The 24,594-nt window shown below is 36.8% G+C and overlaps 1 pseudogene across 1 annotated transcript in view; it reads right to left on the bottom strand.

The window, feature by feature from the left end:
• Positions 1-1,955: 1,955 nt before the first annotated feature.
• Positions 1,956-24,594, bottom strand: part of LOC143678287 (peptidyl-prolyl cis-trans isomerase A pseudogene) — a 53,078-nt pseudogene continuing 30,439 nt past the window's right edge. The window contains exon 2 of the transcript XR_013173144.1: positions 1,956-2,563. The product of XR_013173144.1 is annotated as a peptidyl-prolyl cis-trans isomerase A pseudogene (transcript). The remainder of the gene's footprint in view (positions 2,564-24,594) is intronic.

Below are 24,594 nucleotides of genomic sequence, written 5' to 3'. Positions count from 1 at the left end.
AACCTCAATTTTATCCCTGTCTTAGTTTGCCAGGGCTGTTATCAAAAATATCACAAATGGATCTTGACTGGTTTTTGACTTAAACAATAAGCATTTATTGGCTCATGGTTTTGAGGCTAGATATCAGCAAGGCTTGCTTTCTCCCTGAAGACTGTAGTGTTCTGGTGGTTACTGTTGGCAATCCTTGGGGTTTGATGGTATAAATTTCTGCCTCCTGTCATATGGCCAGTTCAGCTCATTTCTCACTTTTGTCACTTCCACGTTCTCCTTATAAGGCCTTATATTGATTTGCTAAAGCTGCTAGAATGCAATATACCATAAATGGGGGGGCTTTTAATGGGGATTCATTAGCTTAGAAATTTACAGTTCTAAGGCCATGAAAATGTCCAAATTAAGGAATCAACAGGGTTATACCTTCTCTGAAGAAAGGCCACCGACATCCAGGGCACCTCTGTCACATGGCAAGGCACATAGCTTGGGTCTTCTGGTCCTTTTCTCTTAGGTTTTGTTGCTTTCAGCTTCTGGCTTCAGTGGCTTCCTCTCTCAGCTCTTTTGGGGGTTTTTTCTCTCTAAGCTCTCTCTACTTTTTCTGTGTTTTATCCTCTCAAAAAATCCATAAAAGGACTAAGACCTACCTTAAATGGGATGAGTCACATCTCAATTGAAATAAACTAAGCAAAAGTTCTCACCCACAATAGGTCTTTACCCACACGAGTGCATTAAAAGACCATGACCTTTCTTGGGGTACAGAACAGCTTGAAACTACCACACATCTCCAGTAATCTGAATTAAGGCCCAATCTTTAGTTGGGCCACACTTAACTAAAAATAATATCTTCAAGACATCCTATTTACAATGTGGTTACACCTACAGGAACCAGGATTAAGATTATGAACATGTGTTTGTTGGAGTACATAATTCAACCTATTACATCCTCCTGCCTTTTTGTCTATTTGTTTTATTGTTAATGTAAATACTGAAATAAATAACTAGGTCAGAATGGAAGGAGTTTTTTTACATTGCCCTTAATTCTTTGCACTCTGTCAGCATCATATGCCAAAAGCCATGAAGTAATCTAGCACCAAAATATATTTTTAATGGTAACTTGACACTTGATTGTAAATCCTCCTGCAAATTTGTTGAAAGCATACTAGGAAACTACTTAATTGCAGAAGGGTTTTGTTACTCATTCAGTAGTGTGCCTCCCTTTCTCAACACCAATACCAGTACCCATACCATATTTCTAATTATCTTTATGGGTTCCGGGGCTTTTCTACCTGTGGTGGTTTGAAACTGTGTGGCCCAGAAAGACATGTTTTAAAATCTAATCCATTCCTGTAGGTGCACACCCATGGTAAGTAGGACCTTTTAACGAGGCTACTTCATTTAAGGTGTGACCCACCTCAATCAGAAGAGTCTTAATCTTATTATTGGAGTCCTTTATAAAGAGAATGAAGAGAGAGAGTGAGAGAGAACAACAAAAGTAAGAAGGTGGAAGCAATGAAATCCAAAAAAGATGGGAGAGACCAGCATGGGCCACCATATGCCTTGCCATGAGAGAGGAGCCAAGGATTGCTGACAGTCAGTCTCCAGGAAGAAAGCATCACCTTGATGATGCCTTGATTTGGACATTTTCCCCACCTTCAACCATAAGTGAATAAATTCTTATTGCTTAAGCCAACCCATTTTATTTTTTGCTTTGAGCAGCCTAGGAAACTAAAACACTAACTACCTAAGGCAATGCACTGTGGTAAGATTAGGGTGAAAGAAAGGCCTGTCTTTTTTAACAAATGAGATGATGGAAGAGGGAATGTGTGAAGATCAGTTTTTGTGGGTTTTTTGGTTGTTTAAGGTTTTTTTTTCATAATCATAAACTTAACTCTGCAATCCAGCTAGATTTGGAAGGGGAGGATAATGTAGAACTCAAAAAACTGCAGTGAAAGCACAAAGATGATAGGATACTGAAGCGGACCAGGGGAGGTGGGATGCTCTCCTGAGCCACAGAAGGAATGGTCTGGTGGTTAAGACAACACACAAATCAAATTTATTAGAGTTGTCCACAGTCGGCAATGGTGATCTTCTTGCTGGTCTTGCCATTCCTGGACCCAAAGCGCTCCATGGTTTCCACAATATTCATGCCCTCTATCACCTTGCCAAAGACCATGTGCTTGCGATCCAATCATTCAGTCTTAGCAGTGCCGATAAAAAACTGGGAACCCTTTGTGTTGGGTCCAGCATTGGTCATGGACAAAATGCCAGGACCCTTATGCTTCATGAAGAAGTTCTCATTATCAAACTTCTCTCTGTAGATGGACTTGCCACTAGTGCTGTTGTGGTGTGTGAAATCACCACCTTGGCGCATAAACCCAGGAATAATTCTGTCAAAGCAGGAGACCTTATAGCCAAATCCTTTCTCCCCAGTACTCAGAGCACGAACATTTTCTGTTGTCTTTGGAACTTTGCAAACAGCCTGAAAAAGACGTGACCCGAGTGCTTGCCATCAACTGCGATGTCGAAGAACACGGTGGAGTTGACCATGGTTGCAGGCGGGGGGCTGCGGCATCTGCAAGCTGAAGCTCAGTTTTAAGGAGTGAAAAAAGAAATGAAGATTCAGAATGTGATTTCCTTTAAACTTTCCTTGTTCTTCATACCTCTGGTAAAGTCTTTTTACGGCACTAATATGAAGACTGCTACCCTAACACAGCACAACTTGCCTTACTGGTTCCTCCCCATGGGCATAAAATAGCCACAATTTGAAAAAAAAGTTAATAGGATGAGAATGACTAACAACTTAAATCTCACATTGTATATTTGTATGTTAAAAGAGTTTACCATTAATTCAAGTGACTTGATAACTGGTAAGATATATGTGTAACACCACAGTTTCCTTGATTCCAGAACCACTAGACATTTTTACATGAAATATTTCTAATAATTTTACCCCAAATTTTAGTTTCTTTTTACCCAAGAAGTTGTCACTAAATCAATAGTGAGGGTGCACGGGTGGTTCATTGGTAGAATGCTCTACCTTCCGTGCGGGAGTCCCAGGTTCGATTCCTAGACCATGCACTCTCTCAAAAAAAAAATTAGAAAATCAATTAGTGAGTATTGTAACTTGGGGAAATAAACTCTTTTAAATAAAAGGGAGGAGGGGCAGGCAGAAGAGTTGTATTGTTCTTAGTCCTGCTATTCCATTGCTAAGGGAAAATCTCTTCCAGTGCTGTGGTTGTCAGTCGCATATATGGACAGGGGCCCTAGTCCTAGGTCTCATCTCTAGGGATTCTGAACCAGAATTTCTGCAAGGGAAGCAGGAATCTCCATTTTTAACAAACACTTCCAGTAGTTTAGAAGGCAGATGGTCCTGAGATCACACTTCAGGAAACATTCACCCAAAGGGAAAGAATCCTAGAAAATACAGCAATTAAAATTTGTAGAGGTGATTTATAAAATGAAAAAGTTAAAAGCCAGGGGTGTGTTATTTAAGCTGGATTTGAAACATTGAGAACCACTACAAAGTGTACTTATTACAAATTTAGTGTTGGTTTAAGCAGGTGAAACACAACTCTTTTGGTAATAAACCTTTCTGAGTTTCTGAGGTCCCACTCCGGTGAGCTGGCTCCTGTGCTCCTTCTGTGACAAAGGGAACCCTCTGAGCCACTCCACCAACCACTGCCACAATAAGCATTTTAGATGCTGGGGAGGGGCTGAAAACATCCCACTATGTAAACCAGCTTAGAGGCTAAACAATTTGAATTAAGAGAGACTGATTTAAAAGATTTAATTCTTCAAAAGTGCCTGGAGTTCCTAAAAATTAAAGGTGGAGGAGGAAGCTATACAGAAGTGGATAAATCAATATAATGACACACTGTAAAAGAGAGGAAAACCCTTCTACTTTTACACTTAATGATATTTGATCACTAGCATTCATAGAGCAGTTGTATTATAAAATAAAAAATAATGACAAACTGAAATAAAAAGGGGTGCATTCTTTGGGGTAAATGGTAAAATTTTTTGTATGTATTAAGTGGTTAGGTTTGCAATACATGGTTAGTTACCTGCTTAGTTAACTTTAGAATTAATAAAAGATGATTTATCTATATATGGATTATGCCAGACTGTTATGCACCCCAGAAAACCTTGTTTTTCTAATTCTGATTCAGGATTATAGGATGGGACCTTTAGATTAGGTAGTTTCCATGGAGATGTGAACACCCAAATGTGGGTGTGATCTTTTGATTAGATTATTTCCATGGAGCTCTGGCATGCCCATAGTGGGTGTGATCATTTGATTAGATGGAGGTATGACTTCTCCCATTCTTGATTCGTTCACTGGAGTCCTTTAAAGAGCTGACACATGGAAATATTTAGGAGAAAGCTTAGACACAGATGTCTGGAAGTGCAGAAGTCCCAGGAGATGCCAGGAGCTGAGAGAGGTGACAGAAGCTAGACAGAATTTGGGATTCAGCAGACATCGCCATGTGCCTTTCCATGAGATGCTAAGCTAAGAGATGAACCCCAGAGTTTTGCTCTGGAGTAACTAAGTCAGGACTCACAGACACTAAGAGAGAAAGCCACTGGAATCAGAAGTTAAAGGCAACAGAACCAGGGACAGGACCAGCATACATCAGCCATGTGCCTTCCCATGTGACAGACATCAGTCTTTCTTTCAAGTTAAGATCTCTGTCTCTGGATGCCTTAGTTTGGACATTTTTAAGCTTTTAGAACTGTAAACTTTATAAATCCCTTTCATAAAAGCTGATCCATTTCTGGTAAATTGCATTCCGGCAACATTAGCAAACTAAAACATGGATATATATTAAAAGTCTTTATGATAAAAAGTATTAGATGTCCTTATAAATAACTCAGATTTTTCAACCTTATGGAAGGAGGAATGACTGATGTTAAAGCATACTCTGTGTCTTTATAATTCTGAAAACAATTATTCCTTTTCCATTCACAAGTAGGAGATGAAGTGTGACTATAAGGCAAGGTGATTAAAAAAATTTATTATGGAAAGTTTCTATAATATGTAAAAAGAGAGTACAGTACAATGATTCTTACAGGTCTAACAACATATGGCTAGGAATATTTTATCTATGCTTTCTCCTCCACCCCTACTGTCCTTTTCTCCTGTACTGGATTACTTGAAAGCAAATTCCATATAATTTCATCCTTATTATTTCAGTATGTATCTCTAAAAAATAAAGACTTTTCAGATAACCTCAACATCATTCACACCTAAAAATTAACAATGTGCCTATTAAAAAATATATAATAGCATTTGCACACCCAAATGAGTGTTCTCTTCAAAGAAACATCTTAAAAGACAAAAATGTTACTCAAAACATATTTGGAATACCTCTCAAGAATTATTTTCAGGGTTTGCAGTATATTCTTTTAAATGTCCCAAATATTTGTGCTTCAAGAACAGATCTGGCTTGGACAGAGCCAAAATGTCCTTAGGAATGAACTCTAGTGAACAGGGGCAGGCTGGGCAGAACCGGTTTTGTTAAAGGGAATTATATGTACACAGAGGCACAAGTTATGTGCATTTCATGAAAGGAGTCTAATGCTCATAAACTCCCTCAGAAATTACCTACTTAATGACCAAAGTTGCTGGGTGAGAGAAAAAGCCTGCTGCATTGTAAGCTGAAGCAGTAGTGGAGCTAAGAGGAGAACATGAGAGGCATCTGAGCCAGCCAACTGGTGAAATGAAGTTATGTTTAATCCTAGTATCTTAAATTCCAGTGATCCCAAGCCACTTTCAAGACTTATCTTGCATTTCAGGCCTCCACGCCTTTGCACACAATGTTCCCTATGACTAGAGTGCCTTCCCCACTGGGTGGACCCACTGGTCAAATGTCTACTCAACTTTTAAGACCTTGGAATATTACCACATATGTTGACTTTCTCTGGTACAAGTAGTTGCTACATCCTTTGGTCCCAGTTGTACTTTGTAGGTATCTCTATTAACATCTGTGTGACTATTTTTATAATTGTTCAGGCATATATATTTTCCCAATTAGCCAGTGAGCTTCATTTTTAAATAACTTTGGCACATAAGACAGTACACTTGCACATAGTAGGTCCTCAGCAATCATCTATTTAGTACATAAATATGATTATTAATTTATATATCCTAAGATGTTCTCATAATGCAGCAAAGTAGCTGTGGGCTCTGAACAGTATAGAGTAAATTAAAGAAGACCTTATGCAAGAGCAGGTCTCCAACAGAGACCCTGAAAATTTTAGATGTTAGCAGTTGAAAGTTACAATCAGAAATGTCCAAGGAAATGTTAGCAATTTATCTTCTTCTCTTCTCTAAAATAAATTATCCAAATGCACTTTGGGGGGTGGTAGTTGTTTTATTTTTCCTGGTGGCATTAATACTTGAAGAGTTAAAGAATTAAGAATAAATTGACATTGAGTCAAACTTTGTCAATCTACATTTTTCATCAAAATAAATTTGGAAGGCAGAACCCAAAGACGAAAAATGAATCATTTACTTCAAAGAAAACAGATGGTTGATTCTCAAGGTCACTGGGTAAAAACTACAGAAATTTGGAATGAGGGAAACTCCTCTCAGTGCTATTCATGTATTCCTCTCTTTTTCTTCCACTTTCTGGCCTTACAGCAGGAGCAACTCCCATATGGAATGACCCAACCCCTGCCCTGCCTTGGGTCTTGGTGGGAAGCGGAAGCGTTTCTTCCTGCATTGTGCCAGTGGCATTTGCCACACTTACCACAAATGCAGCATAGTCCTACAATGTGGGGAGAAAGGAGAAGGGAGAGCCACTTGTAAAGAACAATCGCTTCTGATGTCATCCTCTCCGTGAAACCTGAATTTTATCTAGATAATAATACCTGTCCTTCAGAGTGCCTTTTGATCCCCAGTGGCTTATAGTGCATTTTCAAACTAGTGTTTTAAAGGAATCAGTAAATTCACAGACATTTTTACAGTCCTCGTTAAATGGTAAATATTCTATTGAACTGTCTTTGTATGGAAATAACCTGATTTAGATACAGAAGAAACAGGACTGAGATAGTTGGGCAACAGGTTTGCTTGGTTTTAATGGTTACATTGCACAACCTGAGCAAGGCTTCCCATGACAAAAAAAGATTGTTGTTATAACTCAACCCGGAAATCCAGCCAGACCATCCAGGGAATTACTAAAGCACGTCAGCCTTCAAAATACAGGAACAATTTCTCTGACCACATGGCACACGGCCTCTTGGGTCCTGTGGCCATTCTCATCCAGGCAATATATGAAATAAATTGACACTTGCTTTTTGCTATTTTTATAAAGGAAATCTTTAAAAAAAGAAAACAGACTATATCCAAAATTATAGCTTATAAAGAATGCACACACACAAAGTTCAGAATATGGAAATGTTGAATTTCAAATACAAATAACAGTACCATTTTTATTTTATGCTTGAAAACAGCATACTTTATTTTCTGTAAGTAATCTTACACTCCTAATAAACAGGAAAAAAGTGAAACATTCAAGACCTCCTTTTTTATTCTTTGACATATCAAATACTAAAAAATGGGATTTAATCTTGCTTCCAGACTTCAGAGAAAGTTTTGTAACAGATACTTCTTAAATTCTGAGACAACAAATCTAAAATACCTTAAATGATCTTTAAAAGTGAATATATATTAATAGTTTGCTTTGAAGACCAATGTGCTAAATTGAGATTTTTTTTCCAAAAGAGGTTTAATTTTTATTTTCTCGTTCAAGTTTTGCATATGGAAGTTCAAAACTGGTCATTGCAACTGGTGCTTTCTATTTAATCAACAGTCCAGTTCATATCAGTAATGCAAACTTTTACATGCAGATCTATCTATTGTACTTGCCTGGGGGAAATACTCACTGGATGCAATCTACCATTACCCACTGCATTTAGTTGTCATATCTTTTAATTGCCTTTAATTTGGAAAGTCCCTCAGATTGTTTCTGTTTTTCACATTGACATTTTTTTAAGAAGACAGGCCACTTGTTTTAATAGAATATCCCTCAATTTGGGTTTCTTTGATGTTTCCTCATTATTAGATGAAAGTATGCATTTTTGCAAAGAACACTGCATAAGTGATGTTGTGTCAATGCATCTTATCAGAAGGCACATAATGAGAGTTTCTCTCATTAGTGATGTTAATTTGATCACTTAGTTAAGGTGCCCATTAGCAAAACAAGATAAATAACTGGTTGCAAAAAGGAAACAATTAAATGAAATTTTAATTACTTTGTGTGGGCTGGTTTCCAAATATTAAAATTTCAAATTTAATGACAAAATATCAACCACACAAAGTAAAGAAATATATAAACCAACTGCCAAAGATGCAGGTAAAAATATAATTGACCATATCAATGACTAATTAGATGACATGATCTAATAAAAATAGCTTTGATTTAACATACATTACTTAAAAAATACTTAATGTACATTATTTATAAACTTTAATACAAGCCTGAAAGACTGTAATTCTAGCTTTATTTTGCATATGAGAAAAATGAGGCAAAAGAATTTAGTAATTCTTTCATGGTTACATTAGCAAATAAATGGAAGAGACAAATCTACCTGGATCTCAACTCCATGCTTGCTTTAGTATATTATATTGCAATTTTTTCAAACTAAAACCTTCGTTTCTACATGCTAAGCAAAAACAAATACAAATATATGAAATTTTCTCCAAATAAAAGATGTACTTTTGAAGAGAATTTTAAAAAATTCAAATGGTAAAATTTTTAAATTATCTTAAAAGTATATTTTAAAATAGGAACTTGAAATAATGGACATCTAGTGTACCAGCTTTAAGTAAGACTTGGTGTATATATTAAACTTTTATTTACCATAAATATCCTCTTTTATCACAGACTTCTTTTTTTCCTTTCTTGTGTTCTCCAATTTAACTTTATCTACTTATCTCCATCTTTCTTCCTGGATATTTGAATCTCTGGCTTTCTCTTTCATTTAGGCCTCTTTATCTTTTCAAATATCTCTCCACTTTTTCATGTTTCCTTCTTTCCATCATATCATCACAGCTAACTGGGACTTGGACATTAAAAAGTATCTTGAAAGATCAGTCCTGTACCCTATGTCCTTCAGCACTTCCATTAATAATTTGAATGCTAATCAAGTGACACCAAATAGGGAGGGATTGCTACAATCTAGGAAAATTGCATTAAAACTAAAAGTTCTGACAAGATTGGAAAATGGATGGATAAGAACAGAAGGTGCTTTATGGGATATTGTCAGCGCGATTACTTGAAGAAAGAAAAACTTTCTGTTCAAGCACAATGTAGCACAGGATGGGCTTTATACAACTATGCTAGGAAAGAAAAGAAAACAATGGAGGATTAAAGTGATTCTTCTAAATATGAGTCAGGACTGTAGCACATTTAAAAACAAGTCTACTATTGCTACATGTGAACAATATTACAAAACTTACTAACCATAAGGACATCCTTCGTTTGTTTTGGGCATTGGTTAGGTCTTGGTTATAGCAATGTTACTCTCTTGGCTTTTCGTATTAAAAAACGTATACATTTTATAGAAGTATTGGAGTAACAACTGTTTGTAGATATATTACAGATTAATTTGAGATTCCAGGGACAGCAATCCAAATTCTTAAGGGATATACAAATCAAACCTATAAGGACAAATTTAAGAAATGTGTTTATTATTCTACTCTGCATTTCAGAACTATTATTATGGACTATAACAAAGCAGATAATTTTTAAATAAGCCTATAGAAACAATATTTATAATACCAAAAACTATTTGGACTATAGGCTCTAATAATAATAGATACTATTTACTTTATGTATATGTGCCTGCTAATGATTTTATTATTATTTCTAAACTTTACATAGGCCTAATAAGGGACATACTATTAACCCCAACTTCCAATAGCATTTTATCTCTTAACCGATAGGTATTTATTTTAAAAATTAAATAAATGCCTACCAAAAAGGTAAGTCTTTATAGTCATTCATATCTCAATGAAAAGTATTTAATCAGATAATAACTTTGTGCCACTCTTAAAATCTAATATGCAGTAGTTTTGATGGGGGTTGGGAGGTAGATGGATAGAATATTTTGGGGTTGCTAAGATTTCATGGGGTGGCCAGTTTCAGTTGGGCATCAGATGGGGTTTAAATCCTGTAAAGAATATTGTGTGCACATTACAATTTGTTCTGGCACCTCAAATGACAGCAACCATGCCACTGCACTGCACTCAGCACAATCTGCCTGAGAGTTTGGGAAGGCTTTTGGTGAAAGAACTTTGGTCCAGCTTCTCCCAGTTGGTATAGCAGGCAAGCCAGAGAAAATGCAGTAGGAATCATGTATAGTAGACGTGAAGAACTTCCTGGTAATAAGGGTGAGTAACTCCTGGAACAGCAAGGAGTTTATGGAATCTCCACCCCGGATAAGTAGTTCACTCATTATAAAATGTTCTCTAATGGAAAGAAACTTTGTGTACTGCATAATTCTAACAGGACAGGAAATTCACTGGATTTAGTGAGAAGGGCAAGCTTTGCTTTGAATGACAGACAAAAGTTTGTCTTTTTTTTTAATTGCATGCCATGAGTAAAGTATTAATTTCTGCCCCAAACAAAATAGGCACTATCACATTATAAAAATTTTTATTCTGCAAGCAATCTAGTAAACAAACTATATGGAAAAACTTACAGTTCAGATTTTCAGAACTACTGTTTTTTTTTTTAATGGGCCACATCTTACAATCATTTTAGATTTTAAAAAAATTGCTTCCAAATGGAAATCGGTAAAAGGTAGGACACAGATTAATTTGGGGAACTTCATAAATCCTAAAATATGCCCTTATTATTTCTCCAACTCCCATATTGCCTTCAACAAGTTTATAAGTGTATGATAGGAAGAGGGGATGGGGGAAGGGAGAGCACAGGAAAGCTCAAGCACCTGGATTTTTTTTCATTTAGCTCACTGGTGATTTTCCTACTGTCAGCAACATCCTTCTCTCCACGCACAAAAAATGTCAACAATTATTATCTCAGTATCCTCATGTTTATTTATAAAGTGTGAATGCTTACTATATATTAGTCAAAGAATTACATTGATCCAATAATTTCACACCTTATCCTTATTTGAAAGAACACCAATATTATTGTCCCTTGGTTTCTTCATATGTAGAACTGGTATGCTGGAGGAGTTTGAACTAATTTAGATGATCTGTGAAGTCTCCTTCAGTTCCAGAATTACATGTTTCTGTGACCTCTCCAGGCTGACAGTCATGCTTGTGGGCTATGGCTCTGTGACTTCCCTAGTGGGGACTTTGGGATTTCCTAACCCTGCTACGGAACCAACTTCCTCAAGTTATTGCTATTATTGCAAATCTCACTTGGTGTACTTTGCTGGTCAAATTAATTAACCTGAGTCTGTTTCCTCATACCCAAGACGCTGTGAATGGGACTTGAGAACGTAACGCCCTACAAAAACTGCCTAGCATAATGCCTGGCTCACAGAAGAACATCAATAAACCTATCCTACCTTCTTTGCTGATTGTCTTTGGGAGGCTCCTCACCCCTTTCAAATCAACGCCATACACAATTTCCATGAACACAAGGGACAGCAGTTGAAAAAATTATCAGGTTTATGCTTTGAAATTTGATGCAGGCCTTGCATTAATCAACATTTTACCTTTCATCTTTTGTCACTCATGCTGATCAAAATCATCTGGCATAAATTCAGAAACCAGAATACTGGTTACCAGGGGCTAGGGTTGGCCTAGAGAATGGGGAGCAAATGCGTAATTGATGCAGTTTCTGTCTGGGGTGATGGAAAAGTTTTGGTAATGGATGGTGGTGATGGTGGCATAACATAGTGAATGTAATTTACAACACTGAATTGTATATTTGAAAGTAAAGCGGAAAATTTAGATTGCACATATGAATAAAAATATTAAATAACCATACAACTGTACAACACAGAGCACCCTAATGTAAACTCTGGACTGTTTAATAGTATAATTATTACAATATTGTTTCATCAATTGTAACAAAATCAACTACACTAGCATAAAGTGTTAACAGGGAAAATTGTGTGTGGGGGTGATATATGGAAACTCTGTACTTACCATTTGATTTTTCTGTAAACCTACAATTTCTCCAATTAAAAAAAAAAACATTTTAAAATCATCTAGCATGTATATTAGCTATTTGGGTTTCCAAAGTCAAGGCTCAAGATATATACATATGAACTTGACCAGAAGCACCTGCTTTTATCAGAAATACAAATGGCTAGATCAAATAGTCAGATAAAAGTTTACCAGGGCCTCGAACTTTTTCTGGGTATTTTTAATCTCTTGCATTATTATTTTAACTGTTTGTATTATTAACAATATAAAATGTTCTGCCAAAACTAGACTTACGGAATATTTTTCTTGAAAGAATTTTTTTCTTTTTAACTGCTTATCTTCACCTAACTGTAGGTGAAAATGAACTATTTGTAGATTTCATGAAAATAGCATTTGAATACAGGATTCAATGTATACTTCTCAGAGAATAAACTGATAGCAAGTATACTTCTTCCTTTAAACCACACTGATATACTCATCATACATGAATATACTTGAGGACCATTTAAAGATGAGATATTCATGAAAATTCTAGGGCAAATATAGACCAAGCATATAATATGTCATGACATCAACAAATGGCTGCTGTAATAATGAAAATGAGAGATCTCAAAATGTATGTGAGTATTTCAAAATGTGTCATCTTCAATATTTCTTTCATCAAGTGAGATACGTTAAGAAGCATGGCAATCATTGATTCTATCCTTGTTATTACCATCTTGCACACATTTTAAAACTAATCTACATTTCTTTAGCTTTCATAGAAAGCTATTTAACATGATGCTCTTGGACTTCTGCCAGAAGTCCATGTTGAAACAACCATGAGGAATATTTTGGCATCTTTCCTATATTTGCCATTTGAAAACACTTTTGTCTGTTCAATGTCTGCCATAATGAGCTCCATGTCATAAATTTTCTTAGACTTCAATGCTAGCTATTATTTGTTTTTTTTGATTAATTATTATGCTTCATTTTAGTAGTTAGCAAGAACTATGCAACCATATTTCCATTTTTTTTTCCAAGAAGTCCAAAGTTAAGTGTTCTACTCACTTTTAACATCTATTTATGCTTAAGTTTTCAGATTACTTAGTCACCTTCCTATACCTTCTGCTCCCATTACCCTGTTCCTGGACAGGCTTTTGTTTTTTTCTTTTTATGTTTAAAAAAAGTTTCTGTATTCAATACAAATGACTTCAAATCTTTTTTAGAAAGAATATAAATAATTATTCATTGTCAAACTGAATATAAATTAAAATTTATTCTTCATTTAAAAATTATTGTAAGGTGGGCCACAGTGGCTCAGCAGGCAAGAATGCTTGCCTGCCATGCCAGAGGACCCAGGTTCGATTCCCAGTGCCTGCCCATGTAAAAAAAAAAAAAATTATTGTAATTAAAGCTAACATTATATCTAGATATGTCATGTTGAAACTTGAATTTGAAGAAAACTCTTGATAAACAATAATGTAATACCAGACATCAATGTGTTTATTTAGCTATAATCTACTGCCATACAATACTGGCAGTATATATGTTTGTTATTTCCAAACATATCAAATGCCTCTAAATAGAAATAGGCCCACTATTAGCAAAATTCCATGTACTCCAAATACTCTGGGAGCTTCCTTTATTTAATACTATATATCACATGGTTTTATACACAGGAATAAAATCTTTTTTTCCCACTATGGCTTTATAATAAGTTTTTAAAAATATTTTTATAGTAAACCTTAACAAACAAACATACCAACCTTCCTGACAATCAACCATTCTACACATGGTGTACAATCAATGACTCACAATATCATCACATAGTTGTGTATTCATTACCATGATCATTTTTTTGAACATTTGCATCTCTCCAGCAAAAGAAATAAAAAAGAAAAAACTCATATATACCATACCCCTTTTCCACCTTCTCTTTGACCACTAGTATTTCAATCTACTCAATTTATTTTGACCTTTGTTCCTCCTATTATTCGCTTATTTTTTATCCATATTTTTTACTCATCTGTCCATACCACAGATAAAAGGAGCATCAGACACAAGGTTTTCACAATCACACAGTCATATTGTAAAAGCTATATCATTATACAATCATCTTCAAGAAACATGGTACTGGAACACAGCTCTACAGGTTCAGGCATTTCCCTCTAGACTCTCTAATATACCTTAAACTAAAAAGGGGTTATCTATATAATGCATAAGAATAACCTCCAGGATAGCCTCTTGACTCTGTTTGAAATCTCTTGACTCTGTTTGACATTTTATTTTGACTCATTTTTCTCTTCCCCATTTTGGTCCAGAAGGTTTTCTCAACCCTTTGATGCCAGGATTTCTGTCCGACATTGCCAGGGAGATCATGCCCATGGGGGAGGGCAGTGAGTTCACTTGCCATGTTGGCTTAGAGAGAGGGGCCACATCTGAGCAACTAAACAGGTTCTCTGGGGATGACTCTTAGGCCTGATTTTAAGTAGGCTTAGCCTATCCTTTGCAGGGATAAGTTTCATAAGGGCAAACCCCAAGATCGAGGGCTTGGCCTATTGATTTGGTTGTCCCCACTGCTTGCGAGAATATCAAGAATTCTCCAAATGGAGAATTTGAATTTTTCCCCTCTTCTCCCCATTCTCCCAAGGGGACTTTGCAAATACTTTATTCACTATTCAAATCACTCTGGGATTTATCAGGGCATCACATTAACCTGGACATAACAACAAAATCCCATGCTCTATTCAAGGTTCCATGTACTTATGGTGTTCAATTAAACTGACCATACTAGTTAAATTAAGAAATGCACTAGTCAAAATATAAATTTTGCACATTTCTCCCTTTAGTCTCACACAGATGTTGATGCTTTAAAATATGAATGACCATCTATTTTCAACACCCTGAAATACTGACATTCCTTTGTTCTTCCTCACGCAAAAACATTTTTAAATTTTTACATTTTCTCACCATCATTGTAAACTCTAGGCATTCCTAAATTATACCATATCCATCTTTATTGTCTATCTTTCCTTCTGGTTTCATATGTACCCCCAGCCCTTCTCCCTCTATCATTCTCACATTCAGCTTCATTCAGTGTACTTACATTATTGTGCTACAATCAGGTAGTACTGTGCTATCCATTTCTGAATTTTTACAATCAGTCCTGTTGCACAATCTGTATTCCTTCAGCGCTAATTACCCAATCTCTACCCTATTTCTATCTCCTGATAAACCGTGTTCTTAACTGAAATTCTCCAAGTTCACTCATTAATTTTAGTTCATATCAGTGAGACCATACAGCATTTGTTCTTTTGTTTCTGGCTAATTTTACTCAGCATAATATCAAAGTCCATCCACGTTGTTACATGTTTCATGACTATTCTGTCTAACAGCTGTGTAATATTCCATTGTATGCATGTACCACAGCTTGTTTAGCCACTCATCCATTGATGGACATTTGGACTATTTACATCTCTTGGCAAATGTAAATAATGCTGCTACAAACATAGGTGTGCAAATGTCCCTTCGTGTCCTTGCCCTCATGTCCTCTGAATAGGTACCTAGCAATGGGATTGCTGTATCATATGGCAAATTCTATATTTATCTTCCTGAGGAACCCCCAAATTGCTTTCCGCAGTGGTTGTTCCATTTTACTTTCCCACCAATAGCGGGTAAGTGTGCCACTTTCTCCACAGCCTCTCTAGCACTTACCGTTTTCTGTTGTTTTTTTTTTTTTATAATGGCCATTCTGGTGGGTGTAAGATGATATCTTATGATGGTTTTGAAAAAGAACATCTTAATCATTCCTTGCCTAATCATTCCCAATCTAAAAAGAAACAAATCTGATGTATCTCTCAGTTGGTCTCTGAAATTTATCCCTTTTGTTTTCTTTTTGATTAGCTGAATATTACATATAACATTTTTATATTATCAGTCCAGAAACTAAATACATTTATACAAATATACAATTTTTTTCCTTGAGAAAAACTTTATGGTCACTGTACTAGAACATTTTCCTCCACACAGCCTCAGTGATATGCATGTATCAGAAAGACTTGGTTGGAAGCCATTATATTAGAGCTCTGGCATCTATATATAGAGATATTTCAATGGCACTCTTTGGTTCTAATAGAGTTAGGGTCAAACCTTCTTCTAGTCACTGTCATCTTTGAATTTAGGAATAAGATAATATTAAGAAGTAATATCATAAGGGGAATTACAAAAACAAGAACAAAAATGAGGAAGAGGTGCCCCTGGGAGCTACCACTGGGTCAGAGAGGTTTTAGCCTCTGTGAAGTAAACTAGGCTTCTTCCGGGTCAGTTCCAAGAGTACCATGGATGAAGGCAAGCTCTGAATTTAATATTCTGCTGATCATTTCATGAAATTTGAGAAAGAAAGATAAAGTAATGGAAAAAGAAAGAACCATCTCTGTTTCCTTTTTGGCCTTCTATGCAGCCACCCATGTGACTTGAGCAACTCTATTCTCATAAGAGGAAGTCAATCATGTCCCCAACTTAGAAAACAGCTATAAAAAAAAAAAGTGTATGTCCTGAGAGATGCATGTTCATGGGAGGTTACCCGAAGGATTTGAAATCAACCCATTTCCACTAGATAAACAGTCACAAACTGGGGTTGACTTAGCCCATGGAAATTTTGTTTGGCCTATGCAGGATTCTAAATAATTTGAACCACATTGAAAAATTATGAGATTACCAAAAAATTTTGGAATTTAGGCTTTTCTGGGGGAAACAAAACAGAAGATTTGGGAACACAGTATGCATATTCCCACATGGAAGCATTTGCTGGGGCTGTGAAATGGCAGCTGCTCCCCTTGGTTAGGACAGGAGATCTTCAGGGAGTTACAGTCCTTCTTCTCCCTGCCAAACATCTCACATCAACAGTCTTCCTCAAGAATCAAGGCGACTGGAACACAGTTCAACAGTTTCAAGTACCTCCCTCTAGTCACTCCAATACACCATAAAGTAAAAAGGGATATCCATATAATGCTAAGAATAACCTCCAGGATAACCTCTCAACTTGTTTGAAATCTCTCAGCCACTGAAATTTATTTTGTCTCACTTCTCTCTTCCCCCTTTTGGTCAAGAGGGCTTTCTCACTCCCATGGTCCCAGTTTCTGGCTCATCCCAGGGAATCAGGTCCCACGTTGTCAGGGAGATTTATACTCCTGGGAGTCATGTTCCTTGTAGGGGGAAGGGCAATGAGTTCACCTGCCTAGTTGGCTTGGAGAGAGAGGCCACATCTGAGCAACAAAAAAGATTCTCTGGGAGTGACTCTTAGGCATAATTATCAGTAGGCTTAGTCTCTCCTTTGCAGGAAAAACTTTCATAGGGGTGAGCCCCAAGATTGAGGGCTCAGCCTATTGAATTGGTTGACCCTGCTGCTGGTGAGAATATCAGGAATTCCCCAGATGTGAAAGTTCAATATTTCTTCCTTTCTCCCCAGCCCCCAAGGGGACTTTGCAAATATTCTTTATTTTCTGCTGAAGATGGGTATTTTTAAGAATATCATTTTCTTGCTATGACTACTAATTCTCCAAATATAATTTGTAGAACTAGTTTTTCTTTCAAGTCAAAAAAGACTTCAAAAATATTATTTATAGAACAATAATGGAAATCAGGGAAATATGATTGGATATATATATTTTTATTAATTAAAAAAATTAACTAACAACATTTAGAAATCATTCCATTCTACATATACAATCAGTAATTCTTAATATCATCACATAGATGCATATTCATCATTTCTTAGTACATTTGCATCGATTTAGAAAAAGAAATAGAAAAACAACAGAAAAAGAAATAAAACGATAATAGAGAGAAAAAATAAAAAATAAAAAAATAAAAAAAACTATACCTCAGATGCAGCTTCATTCAGTGTTTTAACATAATTACATTACAATTAGGTAGTATTGTGCTGTCCATTTCTGAGTTTTTGTATCCAGTCTTGTTGCACAGTCTGTATCCCTTCAGTTCCAATTACCCATTATCTTACCCTATTTCTATCGCCTGATGGTCTCTGTTACCAATGACATATTCCAAGTTTATTCTAGAATGTCGGTTCACATCAGTGGGACCATACAGTATTTGTCCTTTAGTTTTTGGCTAGTCTCACTCAGCATAATGTTCTCTAGGTCCATCCATGTTATTACATGCTTCATAAGTTTATTCTGTCTTAAAGCTGCATAATATTTCATCGTATGTATATACCACAGTTTGTTTAGCCACTCGTCTGTTGATGGACATTTTGGCTGTTTCCATCTCTTTGCAATTGTAAATAATGCTGCTATAAACATTGGTGTGCAAATGTCCATTTGTGTCTTTGCCCTTAAGTCCTTTGAGTAGATTCCTAGCAATGGTATTACTGGGTCATATGGCAATTCTATATTCAGCTTTTTGAGGAACCGCCAAACTGCCTTCCACAGTGGTTGCACCATTTGACATTCCCACCAACAGTGGATAAGTGTGCCTCTTTCTCCACATTCTCTCCAGCACTTGTCATTTTCTGTTTTGTTGATAATGGCCATTCTGGTGGGTGTGAGATGATATCTCATTGTGGTTTTGATTTGCATTTCTCTAATGGCCAGGGACATTGAGCATCTCTTCATGTGCCTTTTGGCCATTTGTATTTCCTCTTCTGAGAGGTGTCTGTTCAAGTCTTTTTCCCAATTTGTAATTGGGTTGGCTGTGTTTTTGTTGTTGAGTTGAACAATCTCTTTATAAATTCTGGATACTAGACCTTTATCTGATATGTCGTTTCCAAATATTGTCTCCCATTGTGTAGGCTGTCTTTCTACTTTCTTGATGAAGTTCTTTGATGCACAAAAGTGTTTAATTTTGAGGAGCTCCCATTTATTTATTTCTTTCTTCAGTGCTCTTGCTTTAGGTTTAAGGTCCATAAAACCGCCTCCAATTGTAAGATTCATAAGATATTTCCCTACATTTTCCTCTGTTTTATGGTCTTAGACCTAATGTTTAGATCTTTGATCCATTTTGAGTTAACTTTTGTATAGGGTGTGAGATACGGGTCCTCTTTCATTCTTTTGCATATGGATATCCAGTTCTCTAGGCACCATTTATTGACGAGACTGTTCTGTCCAAGATGAGTTGGCTTGACTGCCTTATCAAAGATCAAATGTCCATAGATGAGAGGGTCTATATCTGAGCACTCTATTCGATTCCATTGGTCAATATATCTATCTTTATGCCAGTACCATGCTGTTTTGACCACTGTGGCTTCATAATATGCCTTAAAGTCAGGCAGCGTGAGACCTCCAGCTTCGTTTTTTTTATCTCAAGATACTTTTAGCAATTCGGGGCACCCTGCCCTTCCAGATAAATTTGCTTATTGGTTTTTCTATTTCTGAAAAATAAGTTGTTGGGATTTTGATTGGTATTGCATTGAATCTGTAAATCAATTTAGGTAGGATTGACATCTTGACTATATTTAGTCTTCCAATCCATGAACACGGTATGCCCTTCCATCTATTTAGGTCTTCTGTGATTTCTTTTAACAGTTTTTTGTAGTTTTCTTTGTATCGGTCTTTTGTCTCTTTAGTTAAATTTATTCCTAAGTATTTTATTCTTTTAGTTGCAATTGTAAATGGGATTCGTTTCTTGATTTCCCCCTCAGCTTGTTCATTGCTAGTGTATAGAAACACTACCAATTTTTGAATGTTGATCTTGTAAGCTGCTACTTTGCTGTACTCATTTATTAGCTCTAGTAGTTTTGTTGTGGATTTTTCAGGGTTTTCGACATATAGTATCATATCATCTGCAAACAGTGATAGTTTTACTTCTTCCTTTCCAATTTTGATGCCTTGTATTTCTTTTTCTTGTCTAATTTCTCTGGCTAGAGCCTCCAACACGATGTTGAATAATAGTGGTGATAGTGGACATCCTTGTCTAGTTCCTGATCTTAGGGGGAAAGTTTTCAGTTTTTCCCCATTGAGGATGATATTAGCTGTGGGTTTTTCATATATTCCCTTTATGATTTTAAGGAAGTTCCCTTGTATTCCTATCCTTTGAAGTGTTTTCAACAGGAAAGGATGTTGAATCTTGTCAAATTCCTTCTCTGCATCAATTGAGATGATCATGTGATTTTTCTGCTTTGATTTGTTGATGTGGTGTATTACATTAATTGATTTTCTTATGTTGAACCATCCTTGCATACCTGGGATGAATCCTACTTGGTCATGATGTATAATTCTTTTAATGTGTTGCTGGATTCGATTTGCTAGAATTTTGTTGAGGATTTTTGCATCTATATTCATTAGAGAGCTTGGTCTGTAGTTTTCTTTTTTTGTAATATCTTTGCCTGCGTTTGGTATGAGGGTGATGTTGGCTTCATAGAATGAATAAGGTAGCTTTCCCTCCACTTCAATTTTTTTGAAGAGTTTGAGCAGGGTTGGTACTAATTCTTTCTGGAATGTTTGGTTGAATTCACATGTGAAGCCGTCTGCTCCTGGACTTTTCTTTTTGGGAAGATTTTGAATGACTGATTCAGTTTCTTTACTTGTGATTGGTTTGTTGAGGTCATCTATTTCTTCTTGAGTCAAAGTTGATTGTTCATGCCTTTCTAGGAACTTGTCCATTTCATCTACATTGTTGTATTTATTAGCATTAAGTTGTTCATAGTATCCTGTTATTACCTCCTTTATTTCTGTGAGGTCAGTGGTTATGTCTCCTCTTCCATTTCTGATCTTTTTATTTGTGTCCTCTCTCTTCTTCTTTTTGTCAATCTTGCTAAGACCCATCAATCTTGTTGATTTTCTCATAGAACCAACTTCTGGTCTTACTGATTTTCTCTATTGTTTTCATGTTTTCAATTTCATTTATTTCTGCTCTAATCTTTATATTTCTTTCCTTTTGCTTGCTTTGGGGTTAGTTTGCTGATCTTTCTCCAGTTATTCCAAGTGGACAGTTAATTTCCAAATTTTTGCCCTTTCTTCTTTTTTGCTATAGGCATTTAGGGCAATAAATTTCCCTCTTAGCACTGCCTTTGCTGCGTCCCATAGGTTTTGATATGTTGTGTTTTCATTTTCAGTCACCTCAAGATATTTACTAATTTGTCTTGTAATTTCTTCCTTGACCCACTGGTTGTTTAAGAGTGTGTTGTTGAGCCTCCACATATTTGTGAATTTTCTGGCACTCTGCCTATTATTGATTTCCAACTTCATTCCTTTATGATCTGAGAAAGTGTTGTGTATGATTTCAATCTTTTTAAATTTGTTGAGACTTGCTTTGTGACCCAGCATATGTCTATCTTTGAGAATGATCCATGAGCACTTGAGAAAACGGTGTATCCTGCTGTTGTGGGGTGTAATGTCGTATAAATGTCTGTTAAGTCTAGCTCATTTATTGTAATATTCAAATTCTCTGTTTCTTTATTGATCCTCTGTCTAGATGTTCTGTCCAGATGTTCTGTCCATTGATGAGAGTCGGGAATTGAAGTCTCCAACTATTATGGTAGATGTGTCTATTTCCCTTTTCAGTGTTTGCAATGTATTCCTCACGTATTTTGCGGCATTCTGATTCGGTGGGTAAATATTTATGATTGTTATGTCTTCTTGTTTAATTGTTCATTAGTAGATAGTATCCTTCTTTGTCTCTTTTAACTGTTTTACATTTGAAGTCTAAATTGTTGGATATTAGTATAGCTACTCCTGCTCTTTTCTGGTTGTTATTTGCATGAAATATCTTTTCCCAACCTTTCACTTTCAACCTATGTTTATCTTTGGGTCTAAGATGTATTTCCTGCAGACAGCATATAGAAGGTTCCTGTTTTTTAATCCATTCTGCCAGTCTATGTCTTTTGATTGGGGAATTCAGTCCATTAATATTTAGTGTTATTACTGTTTGGGTAATACTTTCCTCTACCATTTTGCCTTTTGTATTATATATATCATATCTGATTTTCCTTATTTCTACACTCTTCTCCACACCTCTCTCTTCTGTCTTTTCATATCTGACTCTAGTGCTCCGTTTAGTATTTCTTGCAGAGCTGGTCTCTTGGTCACAAATTCTCTCAGTGACTTTTTGTCTGAAAGTGTTTTAATTTCTCCCTCATTTTTGAAGGACAATTTTGCTGGATATAGTATTCTTGGTTGGCAGGTTTTCTCTTTTAGTAATTTAAATATATCATCCCACTGTCTTCTTGCCTCCATGGTTTCTGCTGAGAAATCTACACATAGTCTTATTGGGTTTCCCTTGTATGTGATGGATTGCTTTCCTCTTGCTGCTTTCAGGATCCTCTCTTTCTCTTTGACCTCTGACATTCTAACTAGTAAGTGTCTTGGAGAATGCCTATTTGGATCTATTCTCTTTGGGGTGTGCTGCACTTCTTGGATCTGTAATTTTAGGTCTTTCATAAGAGTTGGGAAATTTTCAGTGATAATTTCTTCCATTAGTTTTTCTCCTCCTTTTCCCTTCTCCTCTCCTTCTGGGACACCCACAACACGTATATTTGTGCGCCTCATATTATCATTCAGTTCCCTGATCCCCTGCTCAAATTTTTCCATTCTTTTCCCTATAGTTTCTGTTTCTTTTTGGATTTAGATGTTCCATCCTCCAGTTCACTAATTCTAACCTCTGTCTCTTGAAATCTACCATTGTAGGTTTCCATTGTTTTTTTTTATCTCTTCTACTGTATCTTTCATTCCCATAAGTTCTGTGATTTGTTTTTTCAGACTTTCCATTTCTTCTTTTTGTTCATCCCTTGCCTTCTTCATGTCCTCCCTCAATTTATTGATTTGGTTTTTGAAGAGGTTTTCCATTTCTGTTCGTATATTCAGAATTAGTTGTCTCAGCTCCTGTATCTCATTTGAACTATTGGTTTGTTCCTTTGACTGGGCCATATCTTCAATTTTCCTGGTGTGATTTGTTATTTTTTGCTGGCATCTGGATATTTAATCAGATTTCCCTGAGTGTGAGACCCAGCAGGTTGAAAGACTTTCCTGTGAAGTGTCTGGGCTGTGCGTTTTTTATCCTGCCCAGTATGTGGCGCTTGTCTGTCTGTGGGTCCCACCAGCAAAAGATGTTGTGGCTCCTTTATTAATGCCACTATTGGTTGGACCCAGTCCCTGCCACTGTCGGAGACTCCCTCCTCTCCCTCCGGGCAGCCGCCTGTGGGGAAGGGGCACTGGCCACCGGCCGCCGCGGCTTTGGGAGCTTGCTGATCCGAGATTCGCTGCCGGACCGGGAAGCCACCTGTTGGGGAGAGGTACCGGCCGCTGGCCACCTTGGCTTCGGGAGCTCGCTGATCCGAGACTCGCCGCCGGACCAGGAAGCCACCTGTGGGGGAGGGGCGCTGGCCACCGCGGCTTGAGGAGCTCACTGATCCGAGACTCGTAGCTGGTCCAGGAAGCCGTCCACGAGAAAGGGGTGCCAGCTGCCGGCCGCCGTGGCTTGGGGAACTTGCCTTTCCGAGACTCTCAGCCGGTCCGGGAAGGAGGGAGGGAGGGGCGCCGGCCGCCAGCCGCCATGGCCCAGGGAAGCGCGCGCCACTCATGGAGCTCATCGCAGCAGAGTCTCCCAGCCGGTCCAGCCAGTCCAGACTGTGGTACGGTGTGTGTCCGGTCCCTGCCGTGGCCCCAGGAGCTGTTCTGCACTGTTTCTGGTCACCTAGTAGTTGCTCTGGAGGAGGAACTAAGATGCGCATAGCTTACTAAGCCGTCATCTTGGCCCTCCATGATTGGATATTCGATACTAAGGAATTACTGCTGTTTTGCAGGACTATAATAATGATTTTGTGGGTTTCAAAAATGGAGTTCTTATCTTTTAGACTTACAAGCTAAAATATTTACAAAGTAAAGTATGGATTTCAAAATAATCTTAGGCATAGAGAAAATAAAATTGGTCAACTGATAATTGCTGAAGATGGACTGTATTTTACTATTCTATTTGTCTGTTTGAAATTTTCCATTTTAAAAAAGTTAACTTTATAGATAACATTACATTTATTAAAAATAGAGTGAAACAGTTTTAAAAATAATTTTACCATCTAGCATCCTTCTGAATATATAAAGTTTTAAAAAAATTATCTAAGAAAAATATGGTTTTTCAAATGATGTAAGGCCTTACTTTAAAAAGTCAGAATGCAATTATTTTATAAGAGCTTTATTGAAATATAATTCACATACTGTAAAATTTACCCTGAGTATGTTCAGTGGTTTTTAGTATATTCACAGAATTGTATAACCATCACCACTATCTAATTTTAGAACATTTCCATCACGCCAGAAAGAAACCCCATGCCCATTAACAGTCCAGCATGCAATTCATTCTCAGACTCACTCCACTGCTATCTGGCTCTTTCTTTCATCATGTCAATACAAGTAAAGCCTCTACTCTCCTGCACAGGAAATCTAATTATTTTCAAGCACTTTTCCTAGCTTATCTGAAGAGCAGATCTCAATTAGGGCAATCACTTTTTCTTCACTTCCCCATCACACCCAAGCATACAAAAT

The sequence above is a fragment of the Tamandua tetradactyla genome, chromosome 1 (assembly GCF_023851605.1).
Source record: "Tamandua tetradactyla isolate mTamTet1 chromosome 1, mTamTet1.pri, whole genome shotgun sequence".
Taxonomy (NCBI): domain Eukaryota; kingdom Metazoa; phylum Chordata; class Mammalia; order Pilosa; family Myrmecophagidae; genus Tamandua; species Tamandua tetradactyla.
This window is presented reverse-complemented; position numbering and strand designations above follow the sequence as displayed.